Source organism: Mus musculus, chromosome 5 (assembly GCF_000001635.26).
Source record: "Mus musculus strain C57BL/6J chromosome 5, GRCm38.p6 C57BL/6J".
Lineage (NCBI taxonomy): Eukaryota > Metazoa > Chordata > Mammalia > Rodentia > Muridae > Mus > Mus musculus.
The window spans coordinates 66528940-66541202 of record NC_000071.6 but is presented as its reverse complement, the minus strand read 5'-3'; the positions used below and the strand labels follow the sequence as shown (position 1 = coordinate 66541202).

General features: G+C 45.4%; 1 protein-coding gene across 18 annotated transcripts in view; it reads left to right on the top strand.

Annotated features, from left to right (window-relative positions):
• Apbb2 (amyloid beta (A4) precursor protein-binding, family B, member 2) overlaps nt 1–12263 on the top strand; it is a 320340-nt gene that overhangs the window by 77862 nt on the left and 230215 nt on the right. The window lies entirely within an intron of this gene.

Below are 12263 nucleotides of genomic sequence, written 5' to 3'. Positions count from 1 at the left end.
TTGAAGCCCTTGATAATATATCTTTACATAGATAGTATTGTACTGGTGAGTTTTTGTCAACTTGACACAAACTAGAGACACCTGGGATAAGGGAACCTCAATTGAGGACTGGTCTCTGTGGGCGTGGGCATGGGCGTGGGCATGATTGTGGTAATGGTTGTGAGTATTTTCTTCATTGCTAATTTCTGTATGAGAGCCCAGTCCACTGTGGGCGGTATCATTCCTGAGGTGTGTAAGGAAAGTAGTGGAGCTGTGATTTTTCTTTACTGATTGCCCTTTGAATGTAGAACTACCTTTTGATGGCGATCACATTGACACTATCACAATATAAAGAGCGTTGGTTCGCCGGGTGTGGTGGCGCACACCTTTAATCTCAGCACTTGGGAGGCAGAGGCAGGTGAATTTCTGAGTTCGAGGACAGCCTGGTCTACAGAGTGAGTTCCAGGACAGCCAGGGCTACACAGAGAAACCCTGTCTCAAAAAACAAACAAACAAACAAACAAAAAAAAAAAAAAACAAAAAAAAAACCAAAAAAAAAAACCCAAAAAAACCAAAAAACCAAAAAACAAGAGCGTTGGTTCATGACCTCAGGAACATGGAGTGTATTTCCATGGTTTTAAATCTTTGGTGTCTTTGAGCAGTGTGTTGTTTATCGCTGAACTCAAACTAGGAAAGAACCTAGAGGCAGGAGCTGACGCAGAGGCTATGGAGGGGTGCTGCTTACCGGCTTGCTCCCCATGGTTTGCTCAGCCTGCTTTCTTATACATCCCAGGACCACCATCCCAGGGATGACACCACCCACAATGGGCTGGGCCCTACCCCATCCATCACTAATTAAGAAAAAACCCTCAAGCTTACCTACAGTCATGTAAGATGTAATTTTTTTATGAAAGCAGTTTCTTAATTAAGGATCCCTCTTTTCTGATCACTCTAGCTTGTGTTGAATTGTCATCAAACTAACCAATACAATGTCCTGCAGTTTCAATTAATTTTAAATTACATCAATATAGGGAACTATGTGTGTAATGTTTTTACGGATGATATCCTTAATGGCTAGAGAGTTTTGATAATAATGAAGTTCAGTTTATGTTTTGTTTTTGTTTTTTTTTTTCCTTCTCTCTCCCCCTCTCTCCATTTCTGTCTCAGAATCTCCCTTGGTAGCAGAGGCTATCATGAAATTTGGTACTTAGTCCAAGCTGGCCTCAAACCTGGGGTATTCCTGCCTCAGCCTCCAGATGGTGGCGTCGCAGGTGTGTGCCAGTATATAAAGCTCACAGCTTTGATGTTATAAAACTCTTCCCTTTAATCAAAGTTTGCGGATATTCTTGTCGCTCTTTTTTTTTAAGGATTTTTATTCTCTTAGGCCTTACATCTCGGTCTTTGATCCACTTGAGGTTATTTATGCCGAAAGTCCCAAACTACCTTTATTTTACGTTTGCATTTCTAATCTAGCACCATTTGCCGAGAGAACTCTTTCATCCTTTGCTTGTCACGATGCAGTTTAGAAAATCAATTACTCATAGCTGTGCGGCTTCTCTCTGTGCTTGGTCTGTTTGGGTTGTGTGCTTGCTTGTCCTCAGGCCTGCACTTTTTACGGAGCCGTCTCTCTGTGAAAAAGATTTGAGAACTTTCATCGTGGCCCATTTCCATTAACAACAAACACCTGTTTTCTCAGAGATCTTCTATCTGCATTTTTTTTCTTCCTTTCTTTTTTTTCTTAAATACCAGTGTCTCCGAATTTTTCTTTGATGGTGGAAGACAATACAGAGCCAATCTAGGCACATCCCCTAGAGCACTCTATCTGCTGCTCTGTCTTACCTTCTTTATTTTTGGCACTGGGTATCACCCACCTCTTTCCACACGCTGAGCTTAGGCGCTGCCACAGACCTATGGCCTCAGTCCCGTCTTACTTTAAGTCCCAGCAATAGTTTGCTCTTCATGAAGATGATAAAGAATTTGTTATCTATTTTCTTTTTGAATAAAACATCAAACTTCCCATGACCTCTGCCTTTTTTAGAGCTGAAAAAAATACAGGCAGTGAGTGTAACCCCTTTCCTGCTCTTTACGTAGAATGTTTTTTTTTGGGGGGGGGGGGAGGACGGTAAAGTTAGGGGTCCAGAAAGATTGATCCATTGAAGTTACAGTCCAGTTACATTTGTGAAGCTTCCAGGCTGTCATCATTTGACCACACACACAAAATTTGGTCACTCACTGAGCCCATTTAAGTATTAAGAGCAAGGTGCCTTTCATTCCTAGAGACCACATTTGGTAAGCACGCTGATAGAGCTTGGAATATTATATCTTTGATATTTGACTTATCTTTATAGTTTCCATGTTAAATAACCCAAAATATAAGTTTCCTTTAAAAGCCCTGACAGATACCGTATGTGAGCGATGTGTCATCGATGCTTATGTCTTTTAATGCAATTGCTGTCACAGGAGCAAACAGTGCTTTCAGGATCCTGTACTGATCTGAGATGAATAAAAGATTTAGTCTGATTATACTGTTCCAGTAAGATCTATATTCTTACACGGTAACTCTTCGAAATGGAAATTTACAAATTAGCTATGTGCTCAAAAAAGTATTGATTCCCAGTTTCGTTCATAAGCAAAAGTAGTCTGTTGAGTATTTTCACACGGACGGTAGCTAAATAAGCAATTGATTTAAATAAGTAAAAAAATGAGCATCCGCACCGTGCTAGCTTGCGTTACAAAATTGTTCTGAGTAATCTGCCTGCTCAGCTCCTTTTGAGAATGAAGAAAATGGTTTTTATTATAACTGTCACGTAGCTGCCGCCCATCTGAGGATTTAGTGTCCCAGGAAGCTGTTCCATGTTGACTTCATAAGTTACATTTTCTTGAGGATGCTTAGCTCTTGTAGAGTTAGTTCCTGCTGCGCCTCTTTTTCTGGTGTCTGGCTCAAGTGTCTGCGTGACTAGGGAAGTCGGACAATAATTATTACCTTTACCAAGATTTTTCTCAGAAGTTAAATGCCAACCACACCTTTTTTGGTTCTCAATTCCTAATTCTCAGAAAGGATTGGAAGTGGCCACTGGTCCTGAGCAGGCATTTACTTAGAAGAGATAAGAGGCGCTGAGTTAGATCTGCTTATTAAAGTGCAGTTCTGTTAAATTCCAGAGGAGTGTGGTAAGATGCATTGGGAATTCCGGGGGAGACAGAATGAAGCATCCTTTAGCGGCGAGAGGCAGCCAGAGTACCAGCCCTTCTAGGATTTGAGAGGGTGTGTACATGCGGGTAATGTTCCGTCCAGCACGCCCTGTATGCTAAGTGCCAAAGCACTTCTTAGTTTTGTTCTTTAAAAACCATCATATGAGGAGATAATATTAACCTACTTTTTAAATAGCTGCAGAAATTAGAGATAATTAGAGATATCAGCGTTAGAGATAGCAAATGATTTTGTGCAAGCCTTATATCTATTCATTTGAATCCAGAGCTGACCAAGTGGCTCGGCAAGTACAGATCCCTGCTGCCAGGCCTGATGGTCCGAGTTCAATCCCCAAGATCTCACATGGTATAAGGAGAGAACTGATTCCAGTAAGTTGTTCTCTCCCTTTCGCTCTCATTCTTGTCTGTCTCACGAAATAATTAATAACTGAGACCAGACTTTTTTCCTCTCAAACTCCATGGCCTAGCCATGTAAAGAATGGCACCCCTACAAAGTTGGTAGTGCATGGCAAACGCTGTGCATTACTATACTTCTCTCATTTCTTAAAATGGTAGCTAGTGAGGTTTAGAGGCTCGACCAAAGTAATAGCTGAATTGGATACTGAGGGATTCCCAGAGACAGTGCTAAACATTTATGCAGGCTAAGCCTGGGGAAATGGCCTTTTGTTATTTTTGATGGAATAGTGGGAAGGGTCGAGGGGGCCAGTGGGTAGGGGGTTCAAACACTTTTACCCGTGAAATGCCTCATCTCACACCCAGAGGTGGAAATGAAAATGCAGACCATGCTTCTCAGTCTCCCTGTGTTTCCTGGCTGACGTGTGTGGCCCAGCCCTGCACTCCATCAACCTGCTGGGAGTTGCCAGAGGTGTTAAGGCTGTCAGGGGGAATTGGATACTCCCAAGTAGCTACTTAGACAGGAAAGCCTATTCCTGGCTGCCCAGCGCACCTAGTGGACTGCACACCTTCCCTGGGAGCCTCAGCTTTCTTTGTGTTGGCTGCTGTGGTTGTTGTCTAGAATTTGACGATGGCAGGGACAGATCTTTCTCTGGTAGCATGAAACTGTGGTCTGTCTGTTGCGTTTCTGGGAGTTTCTGATGGTAGTGTTGTTAGTGAAGTATATAGCAGATGGCAGCCTGTCCCCTCCTGTTCTGTGTCTGCCTTCAAGAGTGTAGAAACTACTGTCCTGAGTGAGTGCTGAGCTGCTTGGGCCCCTTCAGAGAGCCGTGATAACCAGCCACTGACTCTGCAGGAAGCCACGGGTGGCCAGCTTCATGGAGTCTGTCTGTTACCAGCTTGACTTCCATGGCTCTGGCTTGTCTATCAGTTTTATGATGCAGCTGGAGACAAAGCAGGGCAGTGTGATACTCCCAAGCAGAAAGGGGACTGGCATGAGATTAAACTAACTTCTAAACCAGATGCTCTTGGACCCCACAATTGGTAGTCATGCCACAAATAGGCTTGCTAGACTTGGTGCCAAGGTATGGGTGTAAGCCATGCGTTAGCATGTTTATAACGAATGAGGTGGCTCTGCTTGGTTGGCGGGTTACAAAATCTGAGATACAAATACACACATATAATGAAAAAAGGTTTTGTAGATTCATGTGCTATGAGTCCCCACCCTGTTTAAGGCATACATGCTGGCAGTGTGAATTTTTCACCCATTAATACTCGAGGGCGTTTCTCTCTTTCTCATTTTCTTAGGATGTTTCTCTTTTTCTCATTTTCTTATTGTTTGGATTTTCTAGCCATGGCTACCTTCTGTCCCCTCCCCCTCCTCTCTCTAGTTTTCTAGCTCCCCCCACCCCATTCTTCGACCCACTGCCTCATCCACCTCCTCCCCCTCCTCACAATGTTTTCCCCTAGTGTTCCTATTCAGTCTTTCTTCTCTCTAAGTACAGAGGAAGCAGGTGTGTGTGTGTGTGTGTGTGTGTGTGTGTGTGTGTGTGTGTGTGTGAAGAAGGGCAAAGTATGTGTTAAGTGAGTAAACATTGCCTTGAAAGCCTGCTAGGTAGAAAACTGAGGACCAGGGATGTATCTGGGATAGAAGGCTTGCTTGCCTGCCTCCCTACCAGGCATCAGGCCTGGATTGATCCTTAGCACCAGGCGCAGCAGCCAGCCACCCACTTACCCTCTGGAGCGGAGAAACACAAGGAAAGGGTGTTTAGTTAATAGGACTGAAGGCCAGAGGAGCCCCTGGTGCTGAAGTGTGGAGAAGGTCCGGTCGGCTCTGTTTGCTGTCTGGGTAGCTGGGTTTGAGCTCTGTTTGCTCTCCCAGCTGCAAAGCCGGGCTGGCCCGGGGAGGTCGTTCGGATTGGAGAACAGCAGAGCTGTTTGCTGAGAAAGACCTGCCTGCTGGGACTGGAAGTATTGACTGATGCCCAGATAAAGCCACTTCTGTTCTAAATGACTGCTGCATCCAAATTTTACATTTTTCTTAATTAAAATCCCTAGACAGAGATCATAGGTCAAAGGAGATGACCCCCTTCCACTCCTGTGGCAGCCACTGCCAGGCTCTCCCCTTAGCAGGCTTCTCTGGAAATGGTGCATTTGGCTTCCTCTGGCATGATTTTTGTCCTGACTTGAATATTGAAATTTAATAATAGATGTGAAGATAGTGGGCCACACGTGCAGTGAGCTCTGAAGGAGCTTAAGGAGAAGGGTCACTGATGGAACTGACAGAAGGCTGAGGTTGGTGAAGGGAAACGGTCTGAGGTAATGGGCCAGGGTGGGAAAGCCGGGACAACCAGCCTCAGCCGGGGCTTTTGGAAAAGGTTTGTGCAGGAGAGAGAGCCACCCTGAGCAGCTGGTGCCATAATGGCAGCAGCCTGGCAGCAGTGGTGCTGCTGCTGCTGTGTTCTGTAGTGCAAAGGGAGAGGAGAGGACTAAAAATGGAGAGTGCTAAGTACGGGCCACCACAGCCACCCACACCGCCATGGGGCCCGATCGTTCATTCTGCATGGCCCAGCTGATATCTGTGACCTCTGAGCTGACACTCTGATTTGATCCCTCTCTCTGTATCTGTTCTCAATAGAATGACCTCATCAACATTCAGGGCACATGTGACATTTCTTTTAAAACTTAGGATAACTCTTCTCTTTCCTCAGAGTAGAAGAGGAAGTTCTTATAATGGCCTGGAGGGCTCCAGATATCTGTGGCTCATGACCTCTAACCTTGTCTGCTATGGTCACCACTCTATCCATGGCGCCCTTTGGGCTCATTGGGCTCACTGGCCATATTTCTCATCCAGCCCCTTGTGCTGGCTGTTCTGCCTATATTTTCTTCTCATGATAGCTACCCGGTCACTTCCTCTCTTGTTTAAGCAGTTATTCATGTTGAACCCTACTTTGACTGATGAAAACTGAAGACTTCCCTGGCCAGTGTTCAGCCCGTTCCTTTTATCTTTTCCCGCCCTGTGGAGTTTACCACCTTCTTACACTACATTCTACCCTTCTGTCTTAAGTTAATCTCTCTTCCCTCCTTTAAAACATATATGACATATAGGGCATATTATATATGACATAATATATGTATAGTCATATATATATGTGTGTGTATATGTGTGTATATATATGTATATGAATTTCCCCAGAATGTATGCTCATATAAATTTGTAAGTGTTCTAAAAGGCAGGAATTTTTCTTATTTTTTACCTGCCACCTAGAATGGTATTTGTCAGTGTGCTCAACAAATATTTACGGAAGGGCGGGATAAGGGGCTTTCAAGTGGCACTTGAGATCTCGTGAGTGTTGAACACTGAAAATCTGAAGGGTAAAATAAAGCCCCACCTGCCCTCAGCGAGGGAAGCCAAGGAAATTGACTTCATACCATGCACTCAAAGTCTGCAAATACAGTAAGCAGGTAAGAGGTTTTCCTTTTTGAGCCAAGTCCAGACAGCCGATGCAAACTTTCCAAGGCACGGGCACATGCATGCACTCGCGCACACACACACGCGCGCACACACACACACACACACGCACACACCTTGTGATGATATAATTAGAGGGGACAAGCCATGTGAAGGATGGTTTGGAGAAAGAATGTGCCCCAAGTTAAGTACAGGTGAGCCATTGGTGTAGTCAGAAGGGTGTAGGTAGTAGGGGGTAACTTAAGGTAAGGATAGAATGGAAGGGGCGGGGGCAGACTGAGGGGCCTCGGATGCTGCACACAGAGGTTGGAGTTCTTGCATTGACTCCATTCCTTTGTCTGTCTGTGCACCAGGTACCCTGCTGAGTGCTAGGTTGCAAAGGTGAGTTGACCTTTCTTCAGCTTCTGTGTTCATTCTTTGTAGAGGCTCTCACAACATAATAGGCTATGTAGTGCCCCCTTAGAATTCATATGTTGAAATCCTATATCCCAGTGGAAGCCTATTTGGAGGCAGGGTCTTGAAGAGGCAGTTCAATTCAAATGGACTTAAAGGGCCGTCCAGGTGGGCTCTGTCCATTGGGTGTGGGCGTGATGTTGGGAAGATGAGGCGAAAACGTAAGGAGCCAGCAACCATGCACACACTGGAGAGAGGCCTGAGGAGAAACCAACTCTGGTCTCCAGAGTGGTGAGAAAAGTAGATTTCTGTTGTTTCCAGTACTCTCCCACCCTGCACCATGGCACTTTCTGACAGCGGGGAGCTCCTAGCTCCTCCAGCGTCTCAGCTCCTGGAAAGCCACACAGCTGTTCTCCTATGGGGTTCAGGGCTCCCCAGTAGGCCAGTGCATGGGAGCATGTGCAGTATTGACAGGCAGCTCTAGTTCTGCGGCTTCATTCTCCATCTCTGATCGCCATTTGTTCCCCCTTGAAGCTGCATGCCAGCATTTCCATTTCCCTCGGAAACTCCATTAGAGTCCAAGATGAAACTCAAGTGTTTATCCTCCAGCCTTCTCTGATGGGGACCTCAGCTTGCACTTACGCTCAGCAGAGTAGCTGAGCACCCTGCTTGGGCAGGGCAGCTTTGAGGAAGGCTGACTTTGGCACGAATTGGACTGTGTGCAGGAGACGCCAAGGTTGGAGGCCACGTCTGCCTGCTCAGGAGACTGTCCGTGGCAGCCTGGCATCTGAGCAAGCTTAATGGAATCTTTTCACAGTGAATCTGTTGGAGAGGGATTGGCTCCCTCTGGCCTGTTGATTTGGGTTTGATTTACATGGAAATTTTTCAAAGAAGGAGAACACATGTGAGGTCTTTCAAAGAACTTTAAAAAAAATCATTTCACATTCCAGCAGATTTGTTTTCAAATCTGGGTTTTCAGCTGGGTAGGGTAAGTAGAGTCTGCAAGATGATGAGAGGTAGTCATTCAATTCTTTCTGGTTCTGACTGCCGGGACACCCAGCATCTGGAGATTTAAAACCCAGGGTGAGGTATTCTTTTTCATTACCGTGTCTCCAAGGTCAAGGACACACGTCTGATGTTAGTGCCTGCTGTGTTCCAGGTGAGATCACTACCACAAGGAGTGTGGCTTCCAGCTCTGTATTTTCACATATTGCTGTTATGTAAGAAGAATGAGACTGTCATTGCCGTACAGTGAAATTTCGAATCACCGGCTTCAAGTTATGAAAGATCCTATTTTGGCTTGTGCCTTTGTGCAGCCTGGTCTGCTTAGCTAATTTTATGGCTCATGGGGAATAGATGACCTTGAATTCCTGCAGCACCTGTAGTCAAAAATAGTTCTTATTGTGGGTTCCATAGAAGAGGGCGCACTTGGAGGAGTTGGAAAGGTCGTGAAAGCAACACATTGTTGTCTTGGTCGTAAACCAGTATGCTACACTCTCCCTCGGTATAAAGACTAGGAAACTTTGCCCCCCTCCCCCATTTCTCTGTCTCTGTCTCTGTCTCTGTCTCTCCCTCCCTCTCTTTCTCTCTCTGTCTCCCAGATTTTGTTAGAATTCTTATTTGATTTGTGTGTGTGTTGGTGTGCATGTGTATATATACACCTGTGTGTGTGTGGATATAGATATGTTTTGTGTGTGTGTGTACTCACCTGTGTGTAGATGTGCATGTATGTTTGTGTGCATGTGTGTGTGTGCATGTGTGTATGATAGGCACATGTCCTTTATGGAGTTGGTTTCTCCTATCTTCATGTGGGTTACAGTTAATCAAACATAGGTCAGTGGGCTTATGCAGTAAGGATTTTAACTGCCGAGCCATCTTGTCCCCCCTCCCCCCTCATTTCTGATAGAGGAAGGAGGACTAAGAGTTTATCACTAGGGTAAAAGATGAAGATGTTTGGCTGAGGAAAAAAAAAAAAAAAACAGCTAAGAAAACTTGTGAGAGAAGCTAACCAAAATCCAGGGTGGGCAGACAGTGTTAGCCAAATGAGCCACCGATGCTCCTGTTCTTAGTTAAACAGTTTCTTGGGCCTATTGTCCCCCAAGAAATGCTGTGATCTGTGTGTACTCAATTATAGGAGAAGTTAAGAGATTCAAGGACCAGATGTATTTTACTTTAAGCGGGGGTGGGGGGGTGAGGGGTGGGAGGTGGGGTTTGGGTCAGTGTGTGTGTGTGTGTGTGTGTGTGTGTGTGTGTGTGTGTAAGCCAGTATATTTCCTCAGTGTGGAAGTCCAAACCCAGAGCTTTGCATGTGCCCAACAAGCATTTTACCTCCCCAAAGCCGTCTTTAGAGTAGCTTGAACCAGAGCTCACCAAACTAGCTTGCACCAGGTCTGGCTTGTCGCAGACGCAGAGGTGATGCTACAAAAGCAATCTGGTTTCCCTGTGTTGGATGGGTGGTTTCTTGACAACTGGAATGATGGGGTACACATTTCAGTGGCTTTTTATGTGTATAGGTTCCTAGAACCCAGCTGTGCTCATGCACTTACTATTGTGTGTGGTGTATTCTGGGTATAGCAGGAGACAGTAGCTATGGCAAAGAGTTGTATAGTCCTGGAATTGCAAGTTGCTTACTGTTTAGCAGGTTACAGGACTTGTTTGATAGCTTGGTGTAAACAGCTAATATTTAATGTGACACTTTACTGTACTGTGTCCTGTTCTGGTCCCGATGTGCATTGTGGGGAGTCCTTGTGTAGAACGGTGGAGCCGTGGAGCGATCAACCCATGAACTAATTCTTAAATGTAAACAGCCCCCTTACAGCATCTCTGAAAGACAGCTACGAGAGTGTCTTGGCCACAAGAAGCACAGACGCAAGCATTAGGAAAGCAGATAAGCGGTTCTTTTTATTTTTTTCTAGACAACTCATTCATCTCATCAACATACAGCAAGTGAGGTCTGCCTGCCTCAGCCACTCTTCTAGGCAGTGGTAATGGGTCACGACAGATGCGGGCAGCCTCTCTGTCTTGCAGCATACACTTTCATGTGGGGAGACAGATGACAAGCAAGCATGTAGTGGAGTGAGGTCATAGTATTGTGCACAGGCTTCCAGGAGCCACTGTAGGTGAGCTGGAACCCATGGTGGAAGACCAGGGAGTAGGTCTGGAGCCAACGCCTTGTGGGTGGAGCCAGCTTGTGTTATTTTGAGATGCCTGGACACAACCCCCACCCCCCAAGGGGAGCATGAGATGCACACAAGAAGCAGAAACACAAAGGAAAGTAAACTCCAGTCACAAGTGCAAGGTGGGCTGAGACGCAGCCTTCGGAAGGCCACAGGGTACTGAATGGCTTTGCTTTGAATCAGGGCCTTGCTGTGGGGCCCTGGCTGCCCAGTACTTTTGATGTTCTTGCATCAGCTGGGTGATGTGTGTGTGTGTGTGTGTGTGTGTATTCTATGGAGAAGAGAGCTTGAGCAGAGAGCTGACTTGACTTAAGGGCCAAGTAAGAAATAATTCTCTCGGTGCGAGTTTCTTTCACAGATGACACTTTGTGGATTAACCCGCCCCTCCTACATCAGTGCTCCAGGTGAAGAGTTCGCTTTAAACTGTCACGAAATATTCTGAGTTAGTCTTTGACGCATTGATGTAGTTGTCATGAAAGTGGGGCTAAGAGAATAGTAATTACAGGGCAGTGTATTGTCAGGTGAGTATTCAAAAGTCTTAGTTTTCTCCCTATCCATCTAAGTATTCTCAAGAAACATGTCACATCCATACTGGGGACGTGGCAGGGACCCCCCAAAGTGTAATGCCTGTCTTGGGCTGGTAGCAGCCAAGTTCTCCCTGGTCTTGGGCCTGATGGTCGAGGCAGGGGCATTGGTGGGAGGCAGAGCTCTGTGTGTAGAGAGATCACCTGACAGGACCTAGGGAACCTTCAGGAAAGGAGTCATTCTTCTTTCCGTGGGTTGTCCCAGCCATGCAAACAGGGAGCCAGGAGGTTCTCGGAACGTTGGACAGTGTCTAAGAGCAGAGGGCAAAGGGAACACTCCATTTAGAAGACATCTTGTGGTTATCGTCTGGGTTCCTTCTCTGTCACCTGCCCTCTCCCACTGCGATAGTGTCTCAACTGGACAGGATCTGGCATTAACTAGGACACAAGGTGGATTTGATGTCAATAAATTGTATGTGTGTATGAAATTACCAAAGGAGCTATAGAGATGGCTCAGCATTTAAGAGTACTGGCTGCTCTTCCAGAGGAGCAGGGTTCGATTCCCAGCACCTACATGGCAGCTCATGATTGTCTATAATTCCAGTTCTTGACTCCTCAAGCAGTAAGCATGCACATGGTACATAGACATACACATTTGTGAAACACTTATATACATAGAAAAGAGGAAGCAGCAGCCTCTGAAGAAGAAGAAGGAGGAGAAGAAGAAGAAATAATAATAATAATAATAATAATAATAATAATTACCAAAGGATAAAAAAGATTAATAATAATAATAATAATGATAATTACCAAAGGATAAAAAAGATTTGAAAAGAAAAAGAGCTGGCTGAGCATGACCAGAGTTCATTTTCTGCTTCCCAGTTGCGGATGCAGTGTGGTCAGCCACTTCAATCTTCCCTGCCCTGATAACCCTTATCAAACGAATCCTCGTTCCCTTAAGTTGCTTTTATCAGGACTATACTCATAGCAGCTGGAAAATTCCCTAACACAGCCTCCTACACCCCAAGACACACTTCACTCTGCTCACAGAAAGGGTGTACCCATGAAGGGGTGCACACAAACCCATCTGAGCCCCTCTGGCTATTCTATGATGATTTT